Source organism: Talpa occidentalis, unplaced genomic scaffold, assembly GCF_014898055.3.
Source record: "Talpa occidentalis isolate TD23 unplaced genomic scaffold, MPIMG_talOcc4v2.1 talOcc4.14, whole genome shotgun sequence".
NCBI classification, from domain to species: Eukaryota; Metazoa; Chordata; class Mammalia; order Eulipotyphla; family Talpidae; genus Talpa; species Talpa occidentalis.
Window position 1 is genome coordinate 80,779,604 of NW_023601433.1, and position 23,268 is coordinate 80,802,871.

Here is a 23,268-nt window from a genome sequence, read left to right on the forward strand (position 1 = left end):
CCTGCCTCTGCTGCAGCACAGCCGGGTTCTCCGCTTTCTGGGTTGTCTGGTGGCCTCGGTGACCCATGGCTGACTTGAGCGGGACAGGACAGAGGAAAATACTCACTTGGCCCTTTACAGGAAAGGTTGGCGGCCCCTCCAGTCTGGCTAGTGGCACCCCTAAAAGTGGGAACAGCAAACTACTTGTGCCAGCTCACATTTTCCAGTAGCCACGTGAGTGTATGTGTCATTTAACTCAATTTACCAAACTTACCAGCCCAATAGAATCAGTATAAATGGATATTAGGGAGAGCCATGTCCAGGCCTGCAGGGGTTGCTCAGGAATGGAAAAATGGACTAGGGGGCAAAGGATGTGATACCCAAGTTTAGGGTGGGGCTGTAGGTGCTCAGGGGAGAAAACCTTGCAGTGTGTGAGGGCTCTTGTCGGGGTGGAAGAAATGCCTTTAAAAAGTTGCACAAGTGGGTAGTTTGTTTCAAATATTCACAGTTAACAAAATTTTGGTTAATCTATGCATCTTTTTGGGGAGATGTTCCACAGTCTAAATGGGGGCCCACTGTGTGTGCCCCATCTTCTGTGGGAGCTTCTCGGCCAGACTTTAGCTTTTCAGATGGGAGTTGGGTTTGATTTCCATGGTTTTGTGAGAGCCAGAAAGATTGAGCAGGGGGGGTGCTGTTAGGCCAAGACTAGGATGTGGGGGGAGGGTCACAGGACGGTGGAAGCGACCCTTGGAGTTTGTGGGCCTTGCCTGCCACATACTGTGTCTCTAACCCAATCCCTGTGCCGGCCAGAGTGAGGTGGGTGAGTGGAGGCACAGCCTACGGCTCTGCTCTCAATCTTTTAACCTACAGGGGAGGGGCAAAGTGAAAGACGCTGCCCTTTCTTTCCCCAGCTTTATGGAGCTGTAACCGACAGCGTTGGGTAAGTTTAAGGTGGACAATATGATGGTTCGGTGACATGTGCAGTGATGATTTAATACACGCATGTACTGTGAAATGATTGCTGTGATAAAGTTAACTAACCCATATAAAGCCCTTACCTCTCATAGTTAACCTGTGTGTGCGCGCGTGTGGCGAGAACATTAAAGATCTATTCTTTGAGAAACTTTCAAGTCTGCAGTACAGCGTGGTTGACTGCAGGCACTGTACTGGACATGAAATGGCTGGAACAGGTCTACTCTCCATTGCTGTGAGTTTGGCTCCTTTAGAGTGTGCATATAAGCAATATCCTGTAGTATCTGTCTTTGCCTGACTTAGTTCACATAGTGTAATGCTCTTAAGCTTCTTCCATGTTGTCACAGATGGCAGTTGAATCAATGAATGACTCAATCTGTCTATCTGACTATGCCACGTGTATGTATGTGTGTTTGTATGCATCTATCAATCAATCAGTGAATCAATCAATTACATTTTCCTTATTCGTTCATCCACCCTTATACTGCTTCCCTGTCTTGGTTTTTGTCAATGGTGCTGCACAGATAACTTGACACGGACAATTTTATTTTTTTGGCTGTATACCTAGACGGGGATTGCTGGATCACAGAGTAGTTCCTTTTTTAATTTTTTAAGGAATCTGCATATTTTCTGTCATGGCTATACCAGTTTATTGTCCCACCAACAGTGCAGTCAGGCTCCATTTTCTCCATATCTCCCGAACACTCGTTACTGCTTTGATAGTAGCTATTCTAGCATGTGTGAGGTGATACCATACTGTGGTTTTGATTTGTATTTCCCTCATGATAAGTGATGTTGGTTCCATGGAGGTCATGAAGGTCAAAAAGACCATCAAGGAAAAAAGGCTGAGAGGTGCCCATGTGGTTCTGTGCCTGCAATCCTACCATTAGGCTTAGGCATTAGGGTTATCAAGAGTCTCCCGGGTGTTCTTACTAGCTTTTTCTTTATTCTCTGGCTTCGTGGCCATACCTGGTCTGGGGCAACCCACATGGGTTCTTTACAAGCAGCCATTTGGGAAAAGAAGAAGGAGCAGTCTCAGAATTCTGGCCACCACAACCTCAGTCCGCAGGCCCCATGGCCATGGTGATGGAAAAAAGAACCTAATGATTCCTAAGTGTGTGATGAGTCATGTGTCTTCACATCCCAGCTTGTCTGCCCGCCATGCAAATGATCCGCTCTCTGTCAGAGCACCTGAAAGGCTAAACTGGATTCTGAAAATGGAATGCGTTTTAAATGCATTGGAGAAATTCAGCATCTAAAAAGAAAGCTCTGGTAAAACTCCCCTCCCCCTGCTTCTGCAAAACCTTTTTAAAGACAATTTTCTATTACAGTTGTGTTTTAATTGTAGAAGTCATTCCCACAAACATCTTAATTTTGAAAGTGCAAGAATATAAAATGTAAGAATACCAAGAGCAAAGTCCCCTTCCCATAGCTGTAGAGAATGACTGTATTTGCTCCTACTACTCTGACAGGGATCTTTGCATGCGTATATTGTGTTTGTGTGTGCATGTGTAATGTATCCGCTTCCTTTTCTTCATAACTGGAACCACACTTTACATCTTGACTCATGCTACTTGCCTTTGTTAGTCCTGCATAAATGTGCATATTTCATTTATGACCATCTCACGCTTTATCCCTTCTGGAAATTCTCCTGTGTTCCCCAAAGCACATCTTGAACATTCCTTTGCTCATGTCTTTGCTTTCAGACCTCTGTATGGTTGATGTGTGAACACATGTCACCTCTGCCCTTCTGGGGTGTGTGTGAGAACCCTCAGCTGGCCTGGGGGCCAGGGAACCTGGCTAGATGAGGGCCATGGGCCAAGTGCCCCTCCATACAATGACTTTGTGCATCACCTGGCCTAGAGCATCGGTAGCTTGTATGAAAATAGGCTTTGCTTAACGGATCCATTATCTAAATAAGATTTCAAGTGGGGTCTTTTGGTTTATTTTAGAAAATTAATTATGCACAAGCTCTCAAACTCACTGACATACACCTACAGATCACTGTGCTAATTATTACAGGGAACTCTAAGGTTATTTACAAGGACAGGCGTGGAGCTATTGGCTTGTGAATAATAGTCTCTTCATTCAAGGAGGAAGGTTTCTCCTACAGGGACTCCTTTTAGGGCTAAGCACTCAGACACCTATGATGGATACCGGTCACACCGACTATAGAGTAGTCGGAGGTGGAGCCGCATCGGATGTCTCTGTGGGTCCGCAGGGCTGGCTCTTCTTGCCAGTCCTCCCAGCGGTGCAGTTCAGGGACCAGGGGTTGAGTCCATGGTAAGCAGCTGTGGGAAGCGTCCTGGCTGAGGGGATGTCTCCATCAGGGTTTTCCAGAGTCCCTGGGGGGAGGCATTCAGTTCTAACAGTCCTGCACCCCAGTTCTTCTATGTAAAAAATAAATAAATTTTTGAAAGAGAATCCATGTAGGAAGGGCCTGTGTTGCACTCCATCATGTAGTCCACGGTCACCGTCTGGATATTTGGAATCCTCCTTTATCTCCAAGTGTCTCCAGTCAGGGTCTGATTTTGAGGGAACCCAAACTAAGGCAGGGATCAAGGTAATCATTTATTTATTTATTTTTCCAAATTTTTCACCCATAGTTTCATTTTTATTTTTATTTTTTTTAAAGATTTATTTATTTATTTATACAAGCACTGGGTACAGTCAGAAGCTCAGGAGGGTGAGAGAATTCACCAGAGCCAGAGCGGGGAGCAGAACAGGCAGACTGATGAAGTACACTGCTGAGGGGAGCAGTGGGCATGGCAGGAGAAGTCTGCGCGCCATGTGGGACCCTCGCCTGGTGGCTGGGGATCGAACCGGCGCTGCAGAGGCTGCAGGCAGCTTCGCAATGCAGCGCTCAACCGCTGCGCCACTGGGGAGGCCCCAAGGTAATCATTTAAATAATCATATCAGCTCTGTACACAGCTGTGTGGACACATTTTCCATAAATTACAAAGTTTATTGCTTGAATGTTGTTATCGTCACATGAATGGTAACGGTCACGTTTTGAAAGCTTCTTGTATACTGCCACTCTACATGTTTCATTTAATTCTCAAACATCCCATTTTAAAGACAGGGAAATTGGATTTAATAGAAATCATGCATTGTCCAAACACATTCCGACTAATTAGGTAGGCGATTTGGGGTTCTCTCACCCAAAGTCCGTGGTGGCATCAGAGATGGGGTAGATAAGGATGGGAAGTCTGAAGCCAAGCGGCCTGGGTTTGCATCCTGAGTCTGCCACTTCTTGGCTGTGTGGCCCCAGAAGAATTGATTAACCTGTCTGAGTTTGGGCTTTCTCATCTATGTAATAGGGCTCATGATGGCAACGAGTTCGCAGCATTGTTGGGAGATTGAATGTATGGCAAGTGCTTAGAACAGTGCCTGACACATAGTAGGAGCTAAAAAAGCACTGCTTATTGTCACTGTTTAAAAAGTAGCCTTCAGAATCCACAATGACAGCCTGGGTTACAGTGGATTTACTGCAGGGAATAATCAAGTGGTGGCACTGGGGCGTGGGGGATAGAAGAAGGAATCTGATAGAACCCTGTTGCTTTTAAGGTGCTTCAGGTCTAGTTTGCCAAGACAAGACATTTTTACACCCATATTGTTAGGTGGATCAGAGATTAAAAGAGATTTGGAAGTAGAGACAGAACTTAACAAATTCATTGTCTGGGGGGCAGGCTCTAAGGGCACCGGGAAGGCTGGCTGTGGGCGGCATCAAAGCCACAGGTTGCATTCCTGTTTCTTTCCTTACCTCAAGCTGAGTTAGAAAACCTCTCTGCTGGATCTTGGCCCTCCCTAAGCCAAGCTGTAGGTTGGAATCAGGGAAAAGCTCATTGCAGCTTTGACCAGGACTTTGCTTACTGTCCCTTGCATGGGGTGGGCATGGGGTAGCTGGTAAAGTCTTACAGGTCTACCAGCCCCTGGCCTGAAGCCCGGTTACAGTGATGGGTCCAGAATACATGGGACATGGGAAAACTACTGCTGTGAGTTCAAGGAGGCAGGGAACAGTTCCTGAATACCTGTGGTGGGCCTGGTTCTCCACACCTGTCAAAAGGAGAAGTAATCATTATCCCCATTTCACAGATGAGGAAGCAGAGGGTCCGCGGGGCTCCCCAGGCCTTGTGGCGCTATAAGCAGCAGGGGCAGACGGGAACCCATCTTACTCCAGAGCATTGTCCACTGTGCCATGCTGGAGCTGACAGGTGCCAAGTTAATGACATGAGACCAAAGTCTGAGAGGCGGTGAGGGGGCACGCGGAACTCGCTTGCTCGTGTGGGGCTGTCGCGTGGTGGGACAAAGCAGGCAGAGCAGGGCAGTCAGCTGGTGCTCTTGGCACCTCCCAGGTGTCATCTAGATGTGCAGTCTGGAGACCCGACAGCTGAGCCTCCCCTGCCTGTCTCTCTTTCTCCCTGGGAAACAGAGGTCCTGGGAGCTGAGAGCCCTGTCACCTCAGAACCCATTTGTTCACGAGTGACAGAAAAGCAGTGTAGCCTGAAGGCAACAGAGCAGGACAGGCTCAGGGTCAAATCCCAGCAGTGCTATCTGCAGGCCAAGTTTTTCTGGAAAAATGACTTAACTTGTTTGGGCGGTAGTTTCCGTCTTGGTAAAATGGAGATAGTTGTTCTTGTTACAGTATAAAGCTGCTGGGGAAGGCTCCGTGCAGTGAGTGTGTACCATCGGGTGTGTACGCATGGACTATATCCACACACACGCCTGTATAAATGCCAGCAGTGTGCTTCCTGTTCTGGAAAGCCTGGGCTCAGGAGGGGAGTCCTTTGCTGCTTCTCTCCATCCGTCATCTGGCTGTTCTTGTCTGTGGGCTTCCCTCCCACCTCCAGGAGCCCATGAAGCCAGTTTGCAGCAGTGAACAAAAGTCCTAGGTAATGAACATAAAGGGCACTTGCTTCCTTACCAAAGCTTAGTAATAGTGAAGAACGCTGCCAGGCAGTGGAGAACTGAGCCAAAGACTTTTGTTAGGCCTTTGTGTGCATTTCATTTTTTTTTTTTTACACAGGAAATCATTTAGCATTTGTCTTTTTCCTTCTGACTTATCTTGCTAAGCGTGATCCCCTCCAGTTCCATCCATGTTGTCCCAAATGGCAAGAGTTCAGCTTTTTTACAGCTGCATTGTATTTCATTAAGTATACATGCCACATCTCCTTTATCCGCTCATCTGTCTCTGGGCACAGAGGTTGTTTCTATAACTTAGTTATTGTAAATAGTGCTATGGTGAAATAGGAGCACATATCCCATTTAATTAGTGCTTTTTTATTCTTTGGATAGATGCTTGGGAGTGAAATTATTGGGTCATCCTGCGATCTATTTTTGACATTTGGGAACCCTTCATACTATTTTCCAGGGGCTGGACCAATTGCAGAGAGAGGTATTTTTCATGGACCCTGATAGGACTTTAGAATCCTTCTCAACACAGTACTCTGGGAAAGTCACTCTTGGCACAATAAAAACTGGAATGTTCCATTAATCTGTTTTCCATTCCTGTCCAGAACCCTTCATTCTATTGATCAGAGCAAATGGTTCTTTTTTGGATGGGGATGTGACTTAGAATATGAAACAAAGGTAAGAGACAGCTGGGGGAGAGTGCCATCCTTCAGCTGCTAAGCATTTCTTAGCTATCATTATAGGGCCCCCTGTGGTTTTATTGGTGCAGTGATTACCCCAAATCATCCAGAAGTGTCATCCTGCAGGCCGCTTGTTTATGCAAACCAAAGGCTGCTTCGCCCCGAGTGGAGTGATGCTTTTCGTGGCCTGGCATGTTGATGCATAATTATAGTTATTGTTATTAACACGATAAATGGAGGAGCATTAGAATTAGACCCAGGATGGGGGTGCCTGGGAATAAAAACCCTTCTCGTGTGCAGGAAGCTGCGGGGCTTCCTTGAGGGACTTCATTTGTTGAGGGGGATTTATGGTCCTTTCTCTCTCTCTGCAGTGATCCTGTTGAGTTTCTGCTACTTCCCTCCTCTTCCTTTGCTGTGCCACTGGCAGGCGCCAGCCTTCTGGGGGAGAATGCCACATGGTTGCCAAATTAAATGCCTCGAATCTATTCACTCTAGAGGGTGGTACCATTTCTGGAAAAGACAAAGAGAAGGCACTGCTTTCTGTCTTGGTTTCTGACCTATTTGATAGAATTTGAAATGAACCTTTTTATGTGATAAATGGGGAGACATAAAAATTCAGCTTCTCCACGGTGCTTTGGCTCCAGATGGCAACCTGAGTCATAGGAGGGCAACTGCCCAGCGCTTGGTTTGTAAGATAATGGGGGCCGGGATGGAGGAGTAAGATCAGCGTGGGTGGTGGTGTCACACTGAGGCAGGCAGTGAGTTAACCTTTGAAAGCCAAGGCAGAGGCTAGGAATAAGATTGGGGACAGCAGAGACCCCAGAAATGCATTCGAACCTGGAAGCCATGATGGAGAAGCCATTCAAGGCCAGGTGTGTGGTCTTAGCACGCCAGACGTCAGGTGGCCGTGAAATAGTGGTGCCCATTAGACCACCACTGTGTTCCCTTCTGGGTCAAGGGCTTGTCTGATACCACTGTGTGCCAGAGGGAAGGATGTGATGTGTGAGTTTTACTCGTTCTCTGTTTTGCATTTTTGCCTACATGGTGCCAAGTCCTGCGGGTTTTCCTGGTGAGCCACTGACCCCTGTTTTCTAGGAGTTCACCATCGAGCCCGCAGGGAATGATTAATGAGCAGATTTAAGCAGTCATGTGTGCTGGGCAGGAAGAGAACCCCAGGGGTTACCTTGGAAGCAGCAAGAGGTGTCCCGCATCATTCTAACCATGGCAGCTTTGGCTTCCAGGTCTCAGTCCATTTGCTCTGAGCCCTTTCCTGTTTTCTGTTCATTCTCCCAGGAATGCGGTGCGCCCTCTGGGACACAGGAGACACTGGGAGGCGCTGCCATCTGCTCCGGGTGGTAGTGGCAGGGAAGGGACCCCTGTCCGCATCTGGTGCTGCTCCTTTCCCCCAAGTGTCACCTCTGAGGGCCTCTGGTCCTGCAGCTCCCGATGAGCCCTGTTCTGGCACTAATTTAAAATGAACTTGTCCAGGGGTTAGCTGCTCCCCCTAGGCTGGAGGGGTTAGCTGCTCCCCCTAGGCTGGAGGCATTTATTAACTCAAAGTCATAGAAGAGTAAAACTATTAACAACTCTTTTTTATTTAATTTTATATAATTCTTACATCATTTTTCATTTTTGCACAATGTATGCATTTTCATTTTGGTTATATTCCCTGTACAATTCCCACCCCCCTTGTTTTTACCCTAATCCCTCCATCCCCCCTCCCCCGCCCCCGTGGTTTGGCTCTGGTTTATAGTTGCTTGTTGATTTTGATTTTTACTTTGTATTAATTAGTCTTTTTCCTGGTCCCTTATTTAGGTTTTCTAGATTCCTGCTATGAGTGAGACCATCCGGTATTTTTCTTTTTCTTTCTGGCTTATTTCACTGAGCATGATCCCTTCCAGCTCCATCCATGTTGCTGCAAATGGCATGAGTTTATCTTTTTGGATTGCTGAGTAATATTCCATTGTGTATATGTGCCACATCTTGAGGCCTCCATGGGGGCCTTGATAGGTTCACGCTGTAGAGTGGTGCTTAATGATTTTCAGGAAGCAGCCACCAAGTCCTCTTTCCCCACTCAGTCGTGTTTCAAGATCATAATTTGCACATTTCAGAGGGGCCTGTCTGTGTCTGTCAGCTGAGTCGGGCACAGGCTAACAGCCACCTTCTCACCGAGACCTGGGTTTCAACCCCGAGGCGGGACAGGGTGCATCTGGGAGTGGAGATGCGGGGGTCATGGGATGTCATCTCTTGGGACCTGATATTGGCACTTTCCAAGATGTTGGAAACCCAGAACATTTTGTTTTTAGCTATTTCAGGAGGAATACCTAGGAACCATGTCCTCTGCCCAGGGGAGATACAGAATCGTTGTCTTCTATCCTTTGTTTTTTAGAAACTCAGTGTGGAGAACCTGAGAATTTTCCAGGGTTCAGAGAGCTTTTAGGTTAACAGCTCAGCCCTGCAGGGCAGTTAGGTGGGTTTTGAATTTATTCTGACAGGTGACTCAGTGCGACACAGGTTTTATGTCCTTACTGTTTTCCAGACTCTTGGATCATGAGTTCTTTGAGAGTAGGGGCCATGTCTTAATTCATCTTTTACTTGTGTGCTTAACAGAGCATTGTTAAGAGTCAAAGAATGTTGGATGGTTGAATGGGCTGATGAATGAATGGTTGGTGGGTGCATGGATGGTGGATGGATGGACAGATGATGAGTGAATGGATGGAGAAGGGATGGATGATGAATGGATGGTGAGTAGATGATTGGATGGATGGATGGCGGGTGGGTGGATGAGTGGATGGACAGGTGGACAGTTTTCCCGGTACAGTCCCTGCACAGATTAGAACTCACTCCTCCCGAATCTCAGTCTCGTTCTCTCCCCACTAGAGTGAATCTGAGAGATGTGTACCAGGAGCGCCCTTGTCTGCTTTTCCCCTGTAAGGCAGGCATGAGGTGAGTGTTGCTGCCCTGTGAAGACGCTGCCCTCTTGGTTTTCGGCCTAGTCTTGTGGGAGCACCTCGCTGGTGCCTGAGGAGACATTCTTTACCATTCTGTTTGTAAAGTCCCCTAGCGTTGCTCTTGTCTGGATAGCAGATTCTGAGCACCACTAACACAAGCACAGTCCTGTGTGTGAACCTGTGGGGGCTCTTCCCAGAATTGCTGTGACCAGTCTGCTGGGGTGGGTGCTCCTTTACCCAGTCAGCAGAATTCCAGGCTGAGGCAAGAGCAGCATTACCCTCAACTTCAGGGTGTAAACTCCACAAGGGGCACAGGTCATATTCCTTGCTTATAATTAAGTTCTGGCTGTGACTTGAAAGTCTGTAGCTCAACTTTTGACAAAACACTTCTGTGCATATCATTGAGTTTGGACTCAACAGTCCTTGAAAGTGGATGCTGCTCCCACATTTCACGGAAGAAATTGTGCTTACTTATTGAGGGACACTTCCTTACCTGCATCCATCTCATAACCATTTAGCATTTCCCCCATTTCTCCAATAAGGCATGATGGTGCAGAGAGCCCAAGGGAGAAGCAGCCTCTGCACTTGACTCTAGACTCTCTGATGCCCAATTGGCTATGTACCTGATGCTCTGTTACACATAGGAGTAAGAGGGATGAGTAAGAACTCATAGTCCAGGAGTCTGGAAAACAGTAAGACTTAAAACCTGCCAGATGTGGACTCTCCCTGCATTTGCAGGCACCCCCAGCCTGGCTTGACCATGAGTGGGGCTGCAGAGGAGGAGACTTTGGCCTCAGGCACCACTGCCTGCCTGAGCTGCTAACCAGTGTGCAGCTCATTCAGGCCAAGCCCCCGGCACGACATGAGATGAAAGCCAGTGCCTCTGGGCAGTGAAGGCTGCAGGGCTGCTGGCCCGGCTCGTACCTGCTTCGTGGTGCAGGGACCTTGCAGCTGCTCACCCACCACTGTGGTCTGAGTTTTCTCACTTGTCCATTTAGGTTTCCAAGAATGTTCCTGAAGTATGGGGAGCCTTGGGGCTCTCTGGGAACCAGGGGTCCTCTCAGAAGTTAATGTTCCATTCCAGGTTATAATAGACAGCTGCTGGGATGTCCGCTTGGGCCAATTTGCTTTGAGCATCTCTGCAAACTTGGCCTCCAGTGAAGAAATTGTGAATTTACTTAACCATGGCGAGCGCAGGTGTGACAAAATGACAAAACTTGCTGGGGTGGAGGTGGGGCCAGAGTTGCTGGCCTGTCACTGTTGGTAGGAGGACCACTCACCTTGTCCTTCCCCCGTCACTATCCCTCATCTCTGTGAAAGGGTAATATGTTCCCCAGCTTTCCTTTCTCTTCTCTTTAGTCCCTTGATTTATAGGCTGTAAAATTGAGTATTAATTTATGTGCAATAAAAAGGGCAGATTTTAAGTTCAGTGAGTTTTGATATCCCAGGCACTCACCTCTCCAAAATATAGCACATTTTCATTTCTGGAAATTTCCCTTGTGCCCTGTCTCCATGCCTCTCCCCTACCTTGAAGATGATCTCTGGTCTTTCATCACCTAGCTTAGATCTTAGAAACATGATACAAATGGAGTCATGTGTTCTCTCTGGACCATTTGATTAAGGGTCCATTGTAATCTAGCAGAACCTCTTCTCAACTTGATTACTCCTGCCAAGACCTTATGTCCAAATAAGGTTACAGGCACTGTAACCGGTGGGGGGAGCGGGGAGGGAGCCTTTTGAGGACACAGCTGAGCCACCACACTCACACTGATGGACATTTTGGGGTGTTTCCAGTTTGGGGCTATTGCGAATGCATCTGCAATGAATATTCTGTAGAAGTGTTTTGCTTCCTGTTTGATCAACATGTTTTCATTTCTTTTGGGTAAATACTTACAACCTAGTTGAACTCCTAGGTCATAGTGTATGAATTTGGGGAACTGTAAGAAAACATCAAGCTGCCTTCATAGTCTTTGTACATTTTATAGTCCGGCAGTGCTTGAGAAGTCAGTGAAGCCACATCAATGGTTCTTAGCATGGGGTAGCTTTGTTCCTCCAAGGACATTTGGCAATGCCTGGAGGAATTTTTGGTTGTTATAACTTGAGGGCGCTGCTAGCATCTGGCTCCTGAGGAGAGATGGGGGCTGCTGATAGGCCAGCCCATGATGCATGGGACAGCCCCCACCTTCATCCCAGTAAGGAATAACCCAGCCTGAAATTTCTATATTACCAAGGCTGAGAAACACTGCTGTGCATCCTGGCCACCACTTGAGATTGTCAGACTTCTAATTGTCCATTCATTCGAATAGGTGTGAAATGGTACTGCTTTGTATTTTAAGTTGCTTTCATTACTAATTGATTGATTAGTATTTCCCCGATATTAAAGATGTCAAAAGCATCTGTGTGTGGATTTACTGGCCATTTTTCCTTGTTATGTAAATTATCAGTTCAAGTCTTTTAAATTGGGTTACTTACCATTTTGTTGTGTTGGAGGTTCTTTGTCAACCAGATTGTGGACCGGACCGTGCATATTTTCTCTCAATCCTTAGCTTTTACCATTCTCTTTTTTTTATGGTTCTCCTCCAAAGGGCTAAAGTTTTCAATTTTAATGGAATCCAGTTTATCACATTTTATCTTATATGCTTAATGCTTTTTAGATTCTAAGGGGTCTTTGCAAACCCCCGAGTCACCAAGATATTCTGTTTTCTTCTTGATCCATTATAGTTGTAACTTTTATCATGTTTTATTATCCATCTTGCATAAATTTTCACATATGGTGTGAGGTAAGGGTCTAGCTCATCAGTTTCCGTGCCATCTATTTGGCCATGTAGATCTATTCCAGGCTCTTCTGTTGTGTTCTGTTCTAATGTTACATTGTCTTGATCACCATCATCTCCTGGCCCCTTCTCTCCTTGTCTATTTCTTCTATTTTCTTCTCCCAACTTTCCTTCTTTCACTGGGATTGGAAAGAAGGCAGCTGGAAGGAAAAAATGGCTCTATTTTCCTTTTGCTTTCCTGCCGCTTTGCAGCCTCCCTTGCCATCTTCTCTGTGTGTATGCGTGTGTTTTAGCATGTGTGAAATGATTCAGCCAGGAGTAAAAAAACTACACCCAGCATCTCTTCTTTGTTAACCAGTTTTCTCGCTTTTCACTCAGCACCTTCATTTTCACTTGCCCCAAGAACATCCCCTCTAAATAGAATGGCCAAGCTTTATCTCCAGCCCTCACCCCTACCCCTCCAGTCTTCCTGGAATCAGTAGAAAAAGGTCATGTTTCTCCTTCCCTAATGAGTGACTCATTGAGTCAGGGCAAACACTCACAAACAGCCCTCCCTGCAAAGCTCAAAAATATTTCTTGTCGCTATTGATTCCCCCCATTTGTTCTTGGGGGGGGGGCTCTTGTGCATCCGGGCTGCTGTGCTGCTTGTGTCCTGGGGTTGCAGACCCTCTGCCTATTTGACGTGGATCGTGGCACATCCAGCAGCCCAGAACTGCATGGGGGTGGGGTGGGGCAATACTCTTTTTTTTTTCCTGACGATCCAGAGAGATGATGCTTGTTGTGTGGACATAAGCAGCAAAGCCACTGAGGTCTCGTGACTCTTTGGGATAAAATGGAAAGGTTCTATGCCCATTACACCACTCTTTAGAAAAGTCCAGGTTTTTAATTTGCAAATGGTGGATTATTACCTGGACTGACTCCTTAGCATCTGAGGAGTATGGATGCATAGCCCCAGGCAAGAGACACATTAACTCCTATCCCCAAACATTGTGCTCTAAGTAGCGAATCAAAATAAATTGTAAGAGCAGGCTTTAAAGACAGCTTGAGCCTAAAATATTCATATAATAAAAAATTAGGATTTTTATGATATTTTTAAATGATTTCCTCGCTTATAGTGTATACTAGTACTTCTATAATAGGGAAAAAAACCCATTATTTTGAACAACTTCAAAAAACCTCATTTTTTTTTTTAAAAGCTACTTCTTATGAAATGGTTTCAGAATCCCAAAAAGTAGAGTGGGTATCCCAGTGTGCCCTCCCCATGTTCCCATGATGGTATCTTCCTTCCCCAGAGTGCAGTCAGCCCCAGAAAGGTGACATTGGCACAGTGTTCCATATGCATTCTATAAAACAACAACCACAGTTATATCACTGTTCAAAGATGACCAAAGTAGATTTTCGAGAGAGAAAGATCATGGGTGATTCGTGGAAACTTCTAGCTTCATTTTCTTCCTCCATGCAAAGGGGTGATAAGAGCTGCCTTAGGGGGCCATTGTCAGACTGAAGTTAAGTAACTGAAGCAGGGATGTTGAGAACTGCTGCAGTAGTTTTGTTTGAACTGCCCAACTTGTTGAAGTCTAAACACAAAGGAAACAGTTTATTTTTCCTGGAACTGAGATTGATTGACTGTCTCCTTGCCCGCGTTAATGAGAATGTCACTTTTGGTTGGCAAAACTGCAGCCGCTCTGAGCCTCCCTGGTGATGCTCTGTGTTTGTCTCCATCTCTTGTGGACCGTGCCAGAGGTGGGTGGGGGGTGGTTTACAATGTCAGCTTCCTTCTAACAGTCTCCTCTGTCTCTGAGAACCACCCTCCTTAGGAGGTGCCCTTGGCTCCAGTGGCACCATCCTTGGCACCTTCTCTGGTGGCCACCTGGGCAGAGATAGATGCTCCCCACCCCTAACTCCATGCTCCATCCCTGGATCCATGAGGACTCTGGGGTCCTTCCTGGGGTGGGGGAGGGCAGAGATCTGGGATGAAGTGGGAGTGTCCTCGTGTTGTCACCAGGCTCACTGTTCCAGTTTTCGTCAGACTGGTCAGCTGTCTAAGGATGTCCCACCTGTAGAAATACGTAGGTGCCCAAGTGGGTCTCTTCTGCTTGATGGCGTTGCTCAGAGAATGTCTGTGGATGCAGCGGGAATCTTCCTTGCAAATGAGATTCCAGTTTTCCTTTCTTGCAGGCACCTCTGGGGAATAGGAATGTGCTTCCTTTGTGAATCCTGTACCCTCAAAAGATGAAAAACCCAAGCCCAGTCCTTTCACCACCCCTTCTTTCATAGATTGGCAAGGACCTGGCCCTGGTGTTGGGTGTGGGGCTGCCCCTGCTGTTTCTGCTACCTTGTGGGAAGGACTCTAGTTCCAGCTTTGGCTCATGAGCAGAAAGTAGAGTTATTTATGTCTTTTATTTTTGCTCTGGGGTTTAAACATAATTATGAGATAATAGGAGAAATCCCACTCGATATCCTAGCCGACTGTAACTATTCATGGTGTCACTCTGACCATATAACTTCCAGCCTTGTCTGCAAGGTGTGGATGTACCTGCTTTCTGTGACTTGTCTACAATCATAGATAGCTATTCCTCCATTGTGATCATTCTCCCAAATTTCTACGATTAGAAATTTCATTTTTAGGTTGGCACCTAATACATCTTGTGTTGATGCCTATGGTTCATTCGTGACTCCTGTTTTCACTGGAGAGTTCCACTGTTTCCAGAGCTTCGATATTGCAGATATCACTGCTGTGAGCAACTCGGAGCATAGAACTCCGTGCTTTTGATGATTTCTTCCCTACAGAGAAATTTTCTCAGTCGTGGGAGGTGGGATGGAATTTATGAACCTCCTCACTCTGCCAGAACTTAAACTAGTCCCCTTCCCCCACAAGCTAATTTGGGGTCTGCTGGCTGAATGGGCCCATAAGAGGCTCTTGTCAGCCTCCCTCCCACCCCCTGGATCACACACACAAACGTCCTTCCTTCCAGTTTCATCTCGTGCCATCCTGCTCCTCCTCCCCCGACCCCCACCTCCAGGACTCTGCCCAGGCTCTTCTGGAAGCCTTTTCTCTGTGTCCCCTTTGCTTATTTCCCAGCTCTCAGGTCTGGGCTCAGATGCCATCTTCTTTGATAAATCTTAGCTCACACGACCGCCTTCACGTTTGTCAAACTCCCTTTGTCAAGAATCGGCTCTGTCCTACCCTGTCAGCCTGTATCATTGTGTGCAATGAGATGTTTATTGTGTGACTGCTCTTGATGCTCAAGTCCCTTGTGAGGACGCTTGGTGGGGCTCGTCCGATGGTCCAGTGAGCCACTGGGTTCGGGCTCTTGGTTTGCTGAGTGACTAGATGCTCTGGGGCTGAGTGAGGAGGCCAGGCCTGAGTCAGGCTTGCCTCTGCCGGTCTTCCTTTGACTAACTCCTCTCAGGAACTAGAAATAAGTCAAAGATTTAAAATAATGTTGGAGTCTATGAATGGGCTGCGAACACCTTGAAACTGTATGTGGAAGAGAGGTATGAATGGTGCATTTTGGGGAGAGAGCAGTAGAAGGCCTATAACTTTCATCAGATCTTCGGGGAGGGTAATGGACCCTCAAAATGCTAAGAACTGTCAGCTAAGTGGTTGTGGGGGGTCTTTGGGGCCTCCTCCCCTCCCCCACTCTGGGCCTGATTATGAGTCCGTTGAGTCAGAGGACTGGAGATGCAGGTGGGGTACAGGTGTGCCCTCCCTACTCAGGGTGTTGGGAGGTGACTTTCATCTGTGGGCAAGTGACTTTGGTCCTCACTTCCAAATTGATCAGACTCACCAGTCCCTGGCGGTGCACATGGAGGGCACACTTTACTCGGCTGGCATTGGCTCTCTGCTTGGAGAACTTCAGTCTTGAGGTGGAGATCAGAATCTGTGCTTTCTGCAGGTGGTTTGCTTCTGGCCTGAAGGAGGGTGAGAAAGGAGAGGGGCTAATGGGCCCAGTTCCTGACCCAAATTCATGCTCCCTCTCCATGGATGGAATGATTGAGGGAGGAGAGGGTCCCCGAGGGATGTTGGTTGAACTCTTTCTGCCGAGGAAGAAGACAAACAGTAAGCATGGGAGAAGCACCCGCACCCTCTCTTGGACCCCACCCCAAGTCAGCAGTGGCCTCAGAAAGTCCTTGCGGTATTTTCTGAGTATGCCTATTCATATACTCATGGAAGGACAAAGTTACAAGGGACTTTAGAAGCATCATCTAATTTCACATCCTTGCTTGTTTGGATTTTTACCTGAACGTTTTACTGTATGATGAAATCATGTGCATTTTGTAGAGCTTGAAAACTCCAGAACTTACCAGGGTCAAGCAGGAAACTATAGATAAAGAGGGGCTGGTGTAAGGTGACAAATGGTGGCAACTGACTTTCTGCTTCAGGATCAAAAAGTCACAGCGGGGAATGGCAGGGAGTGGGGCAAACCACAGAGTCCATGCTTCATCTACAGAGGGTGCTTGCTTTGCTTTTCCAGCTGAGTGTTGTCTGTAGAAGGCAGGCCCTACATTGTTTCAATTGGTCAGAAGAAACCAGAAGTATAGACTTATTATAGTGAAATTTCTCTATTTTAAAAAACATTGACAACTAATCCAAACTTAAGCTTTGGATGAGCCAGATCACTTTGCTGTCCAGATGTTACTCTGCAGGTCACCACTTTGCAAACTAAGTTTAAAATGCTATAGACACATTTAATTAATGGTTTCCTTGTCATCCCCTGAAATAGAAAGCCTACTGGGTCCATTGCTGGCTGGTTGGTCAGGAGGGAGGAAATCCTCTCCCTTAGAGAGATGGTGATCCTGGGACCTTGTCAGCATTTCCATTGCCATGTTATACACAGCAGAGGGGACATAGTGGGGCCAGCACACAACTGTATGACTGGCTGTGCCAGGGGCTGCTGTTGGCATATGTAGTCAAGTCCCATGTGCAAGAGGCTAAAAATAGTCTCAGGTGTTTGGGTGGCTGTTTTAATAGCCTCCAGGCTTTTGACAGCTGTCAGCTCATTAATCTTCGCTGCAAAGAACCTGGCTTGGAGGGCAAAGCTGGACTTGTGAAGCTCACGCATGTTTGTTCTGGCTACACGTGTGATGCTCAGTTTCCCCAAACACCATTGTAGAGGCCAGACTAGGCACAGTGCAGGTTTTCTGATCCCATGCAGACCAGGTAAAGGAGGAGTCAGAGTCCTCAGTGGTTTTGCAGGTCTTTTATTGGGGTTCACCAGGCATATGACAAGCAGGGGTGCTGGCTGGGGGACTGGGAGGCTGGCAGGCCTTCCAGCCCCCAGCAAGTCTTCACTCTATCTGGGCTCTCTAGCGTTCGTTCTGCTGCTTCTCAGCTTCTCTTTCGGCTTCTGCTTCGGCTTCTACTGCTGCTGCTGCTACTGCTGCTGCTCCTGGCGTCCCTGTGACTGTGCTCTTAAAAGCACAGTCTTAGCTCAGGTGAATCCTATCTACATCTGCCCACACCCTACTCCAGGTGCCCGCCATCAGGCATGCGTTCAGGACAAGGATCCATCATCTATCCTGATGGCGGAAGGGCAGAAAAGCCTGATATTTTCTTTACCCCACAACCATGAACCACCCACTTGCCAACCTCATGGGCTGGCCGACAGGGTGACCCAGGGGCCAGATTTCAGAGTAAAGGTGGATGTTTCCTGGGTGACATTCTGTTGGGAGGTTTCTCACAAGTAACGTGACTAAAATCCTGAAGGCCACATTAATTTAAAGCCCCATTTAATCCAACTATGAATTATTCCAACTAAAGTGATTTGTCTGAAGTTTAGTTTTGCTGAGCAGTATCTTTCTTTCCACAAATAGTGAATAATTGGGTTTCAGTAAACTATCAGTAGTCCCAGAGAAAATGCCTCTTTGCAAATCTTTGTGCATTCAGTAACTTTGGAAGAGCCTGCTGTATTTAATCCATAATCTTGTTAGAAAGGGATTCTGAACAGCATCTGTAGGCAAAACTCTGTTGACCCAGATGGAGTTACTGCATTAATTGAAGATCATAAAAGTACATTTTTAAAATGTACTGTAATTGATCTTTTTGCTTTAGACAGGATTCTTTTGGTTTTAAGTGATTAAATCTCAGAATGACTTTTCCCATAAAATGTATTTGTTGCCTTTGTGAATGCAATGCTTAAGAGGATTGCTGGCATCAGGTATAGTTGGCTCCAGGTGCTTAAACAATGTTGATGGACGCTGTCTGTCTTCCTCCTTTCTCCTAACAATTCTGCTTTCTCATGGCTGTCTGCCTCCCAGCTTCATGTCTCCAATCGTGGTAGGCTTACAGCCCCCGTGGGGGGAGCAGCTCTTCTTCCTTGAAGGTTCCCACAAATGCCCTGGGATTGTCTCCCACTAAATCCACAGGGGTCACCATGTCCAGGGGGATGGCGTAAGCTGATTGGGTCAGGCGCACCCACCCGTATGCCCCACACAGACTGTTTGGTGGAGATCAGGGAAGAGGGTCCTCGTGACAGACATTATTGTGTATTTACGGGAATCTGAGGCATGGATGACAGGCAGACTGACCCAGCAGGGGGCACCTACATTTTTAAAATGACTAAAACCTTAACTTCCTGTCAGTCCGAATTATACAGGGCTCTTGAAGGTGTGGTGGGCAAGGTACATTTATAACTCCAAGAGGAGTTTGAGTAATCACATTTTCTTGGGCACCCTCCTTACGTGGAAGCACCTTCCCAAGCGGGGTGGGAAAGTGGGTCACACATGGACTTGGGTGAACTTGAGTCTGATGATGACTTGTCTTGATAAGCTCTTTAGCTTCTGAAATTCTGTCCTCAGGACCAGACAGGAAGGAACTGTATTGCCTGGGAGGAGGAACCCACATAAGACCATGAGGCCTTGGAGTTGGGGTCACATGGAGGGAGTTAGGTCACACCCAGGAGCCAGTGAGGGAGGGAAAAAACACATGGATGCTTAGACACAGAATCAGAAAATCTCATTACCGAAAGAGCCTGCATTTCTATAGATTTTTTTTTTCCGCAGACACTTTCATATCCATTATCTCATTTGAGTTCTGCCACAACCCATGTGGTTGGCAGGTCAGAAATTCTTACATTCATTTGTTGCATGAAGAAACTGAGCCCCATGGAGGTTAATTGACTGGACCGATGTCAGAGAGCTAATTAGTAAGAAGTCTGGGAATAGAATTGGAGTGGTAATAGACCCGGGCCACTCAGTAGATGCACAATGCAAACCACACAAGTAATTTAAAAAAACTTTAATAGGCACATTTTAAAAAGTGAAAAGAAACAGATGAAATTGATTTTCATAATTTATATCATTTCACCCAGTAAATCCAAAATGTCATTTTAACGTACAATCAATAAAAAGTCTTGAGGTAGTCTACATTATTTTTTTTCTGTGTGGAGGCTTCAAAATCTGGTGTGTATTCTCTACTTATTATCCATTTCAGTTCTGACCAGCCCCACTTTAGTTTCTCTTTCGTCATAGGTAATCATGGCGCCATGTTGGATGGGACAGTCTAAGCTGTGCTTGCTGTCATGGCCATACTTTGGAGTCAGGTTTTCTGGATTTAAATTTATTAATTCACTTTTAGAACTATTTACTGAGCATCTGTTACGTGCCAGATGCCAAGGATATAATAACAAACAAGAAGGATGTGGTCCCTGCCTTCATGGAATTCATATACTATAATGAAATAAATAAAATCACTTTGGTGTCTCAAGTGCTATGAAAGAAACACACAGGGTGCTGGGACCGAGAATGATGGGTGCTCAGGAGGGGCCTCTCAGTGCGGCTGAGGTTGAGATCAGAAGGGTCAGAGGCGTGGTTATGTGGAGCATGGGGACTGGGTGGACAAGAGGCTGGCGGAGCATGTTCCAGGGAGAGAAGACGTGCAGATGCCCTGAGGCAGGACAGCACTTGCCTGAACATGAAACTTAATGAAGGCCAGTTTACCTGGAGTTATTTCAAAAATGGCTTGGAGGAGACTGATTAAATTGATATTTAAAGCTTCTGAACATTTATTGCATGGGTGGGTGAATGGAGAGTTGGGTGGGTGGGTGGGTGGAGAGTTGGGTGGGTGAATGGAGAGTTGGGTGGGTGGGTGGAGAGTTGGGTGGGTGGGTGGAGAGTGTGGGGGTGGGTGGAGAGTTGGGTGGGTGGGTGGAGAGATGGGTGAGTAGGTGGATGGATGGATAGAAGGAAGGATGGGTGGGTGGATGGACGGAGGGATGGATGGATGGAAGGACAGGGTGTCTTCCTTATATGTCTGTGACTGCTTTTGGGCTAAAATGGCGGAGCGGAATAGTTTCAACAAAGATGCTACGATCTACCAAGCCTAAAATGTTTACTCTCTTAGCCTTTACAGCAAGTTTGCTGATCTCTGATCTATAGCATGGAGACAACAATACTATTAACTTCTTCAAACAATTGTTGTGGGGATTAAATGAGCAGAGGACATCCCTTGCCTGGGCCTGTGATTAATTTGAGCATAGACTCAGCAGAGGTGAATTTCCTCTGGGGCATCCCCCAGATCTGCCTTGAGCTCCTTGTCCAGGTGCTCCTGTGGGGCTTCCATCTCCCCAGGCAGCTGAGAGGGGGGCTGAGTGTCCTCTCTGGATGCCTCAGTTCTTCCTAAATGTTGCATTTTATTGCATGGGAGGCAGGGGAGGACAGGATGTCATAGATACTGCTGAAGCGATCCCCTGAGCTGGCTCCTGGGCCGACTTAGGGGGTTCATTAACATTAATTACAGCTGCACTGCATTTCAAGGGAGCCCAGAGCCTCCATTCCTCTCAGCGGAGAGAAGCTTAGACCCTGCCCCATAATGAGAAACTTATGCCTCTCTTGCTGCTGTGAAATATTGAGCGTGAGCATGAATTTAGATGCGAATTTAGTGTCCAGGGGCAAGGGAGGCAAGAATTCCCTAAATACCAGCTCACTACCAAGTGAGTTTTGTCCCTGGCATTGGGCAAAAGTGTAAGCATGCTGGGTGGGATTTCTGGATTCCCAGGGGGAAAGCCAGATGTCAGGATATGTGGGGGTGGCTGCAAACACCTTGTGCATAATGCTGCGGTTCCAGCCTCTTTGGAATTCTTTTTTTTTTTTTTTTTTTTTTTTTAAGAGGCATGTTTTTATTTATTTATTTGTTTGTTTGTTTGTTTGTTCGTTTACACATGCACTGGGTATAGTCAGAAGCGTGGGAGGGTGAGAGAATTCACCAGAGTCAGAGCGGGGAGCAGAGCAGGCAGAAGGACCGAAGTACACTGCTGAGGGGAGCAGCGGGCGGCAGGAGAGGTCTGCGCGCCATGTGGGACCCTCCTCCTGTGGCCGGGGAGCAGCCAGGGATCGAACCGGCGTCGCAGAGGCTGCGGGCAGCTTCACAACCCAGCGCTCAACCGCTGCGCCACCAGGGAGGCCCAGTTCCAGCCTCTTTGGGTGATGGGCTTTCCTGCACAGCAGAGGGGGAACAGCATCCCTGGCCTCTACCCACTAGTTAGAACCAAAGGCATTTCCTGACATCGCCCTGTGTCCCCGGGAAGGCGAGACGGTCCCCAGTTGAGAGACTGTAATAGCGGGACCCATTGGTGTCAGGAGGCAGCTGCTGTAGGAGGACAGCGCTGAGGTCAGGCTGGCTGGATTCAAACCCCTGGGGTGCTCTGGTCGCTGTGTGACCTTGGGCAGGTCACTCACCCTCCCAGAGGTCGCTGTAGAGATGAGCAGGCTGGTGTCAGTGAAGTGCCAGACTGAAGCACATTCTCCGTGAATGTCCCTGCTCCCCCCGCTCCCTCCGCCCTGCCCTCCCTTCTCCCCAGGCTGTCTCTGCCCTTCTCAGTGCATTCCAGTGGCCAGTGGGTGCAAGCTGCCCTCCAGGGCTTCCCTCGCCTTGCTTTTCTTCAGGAGATTCCGCAGAAGGGGTCACATGTTAGGGTGAAGAAAAAGTTGCGTTTGATGACTTAAAGTTCCCTTCAAAGGACGGTGTGATTTCATAATTTGCAGCCGCATGAAAGAGTTCCACCTGCAGCTCCAAAAAGAATAATAGATCAGTGAGATTCGAACCTTAAATCCGCTCATCCTCCCGGACGATGGCAGGTATCTGTGAATATTTAACGAGCCCAGCTTTGATAATGAAGAGCGGCTGCCCCCCCACATCCTGCCCCCCAAATCAGGAAAGAAAATTCCCCGTCTTCGTTCTGACCTCTCAGATGGGTGAGGGAAGGGTGAAGTGAAATATTGGGGAGTAATTTGCCTCGCAGCCCCCAAACACCACGCAGCAGTGCTCTGCCAAACTCGTTTAATTCCGACGCGGCAGCAGGTTGCTGGCATCTGGGGAGCTCCAGCAGTTGAAATTGAGTAATTTGTGATTTTGTCTCCCCCTGGGGAGAGTCTCCCCCCCAAAACTCTAAAGCCCTTTTACTGGCTCTTGTCACCCAGCTTACAGAAAACAGGAAGGAAGAGAGGGCGAAGGTAGGATTATGGAGGCTGAACAGACTTTCCTGCCCTGTCCTGCCCCCGCCCTTCTTACTGTCCCTCACCTGTTCCTGTTTCCAGTTACATGTTGGTGTAACACATACAAAGTCACACAGAAGTACCTGGAGTAAAACAGTGAAAATGCCCCCATTCTCTCCCGCCTCAATTTTAGTCCCAAGTAACTGCTCTTGCTTATTTCTCTTGGAGAACAGTAGTGGACGTGGCTAAGCCTATATTCAGAGAAACAGAACCAGCAGCTGTGTGGGTCTCTGTCTGCTGTGTTGTGTGTTGTGTGTGTTGTCTGTATTTATCTCTGTGCCTGTAAATTCTCTGTCTCCTAGCAGTACCTTCTGGACCCGTGTCCTGTCTGCATCAGTATTGCCTCTCTGGCACCTGTGTCTATATCTATCTAGGTTTTAAGGAATTGACTCGTGCCCTTGTGGGGACTGGCAGGTCCACAGTCTGCAGGGCAGGCCAGCCAGGAGCTTGCAGTCTTGTGCCTGAAGGCTGTGAGGAGACAGAATCCTGCCTTCCAGGTGCTGTGAT

At 47.3% G+C, this 23,268-nt stretch overlaps 1 protein-coding gene across 1 annotated transcript in view; it reads left to right on the forward strand.

Annotated features, from left to right (window-relative positions):
• Window positions 1-23,268, forward strand: part of KSR2 (kinase suppressor of ras 2) — a 337,333-nt gene that overhangs the window by 146,116 nt on the left and 167,949 nt on the right. The window lies entirely within an intron of this gene.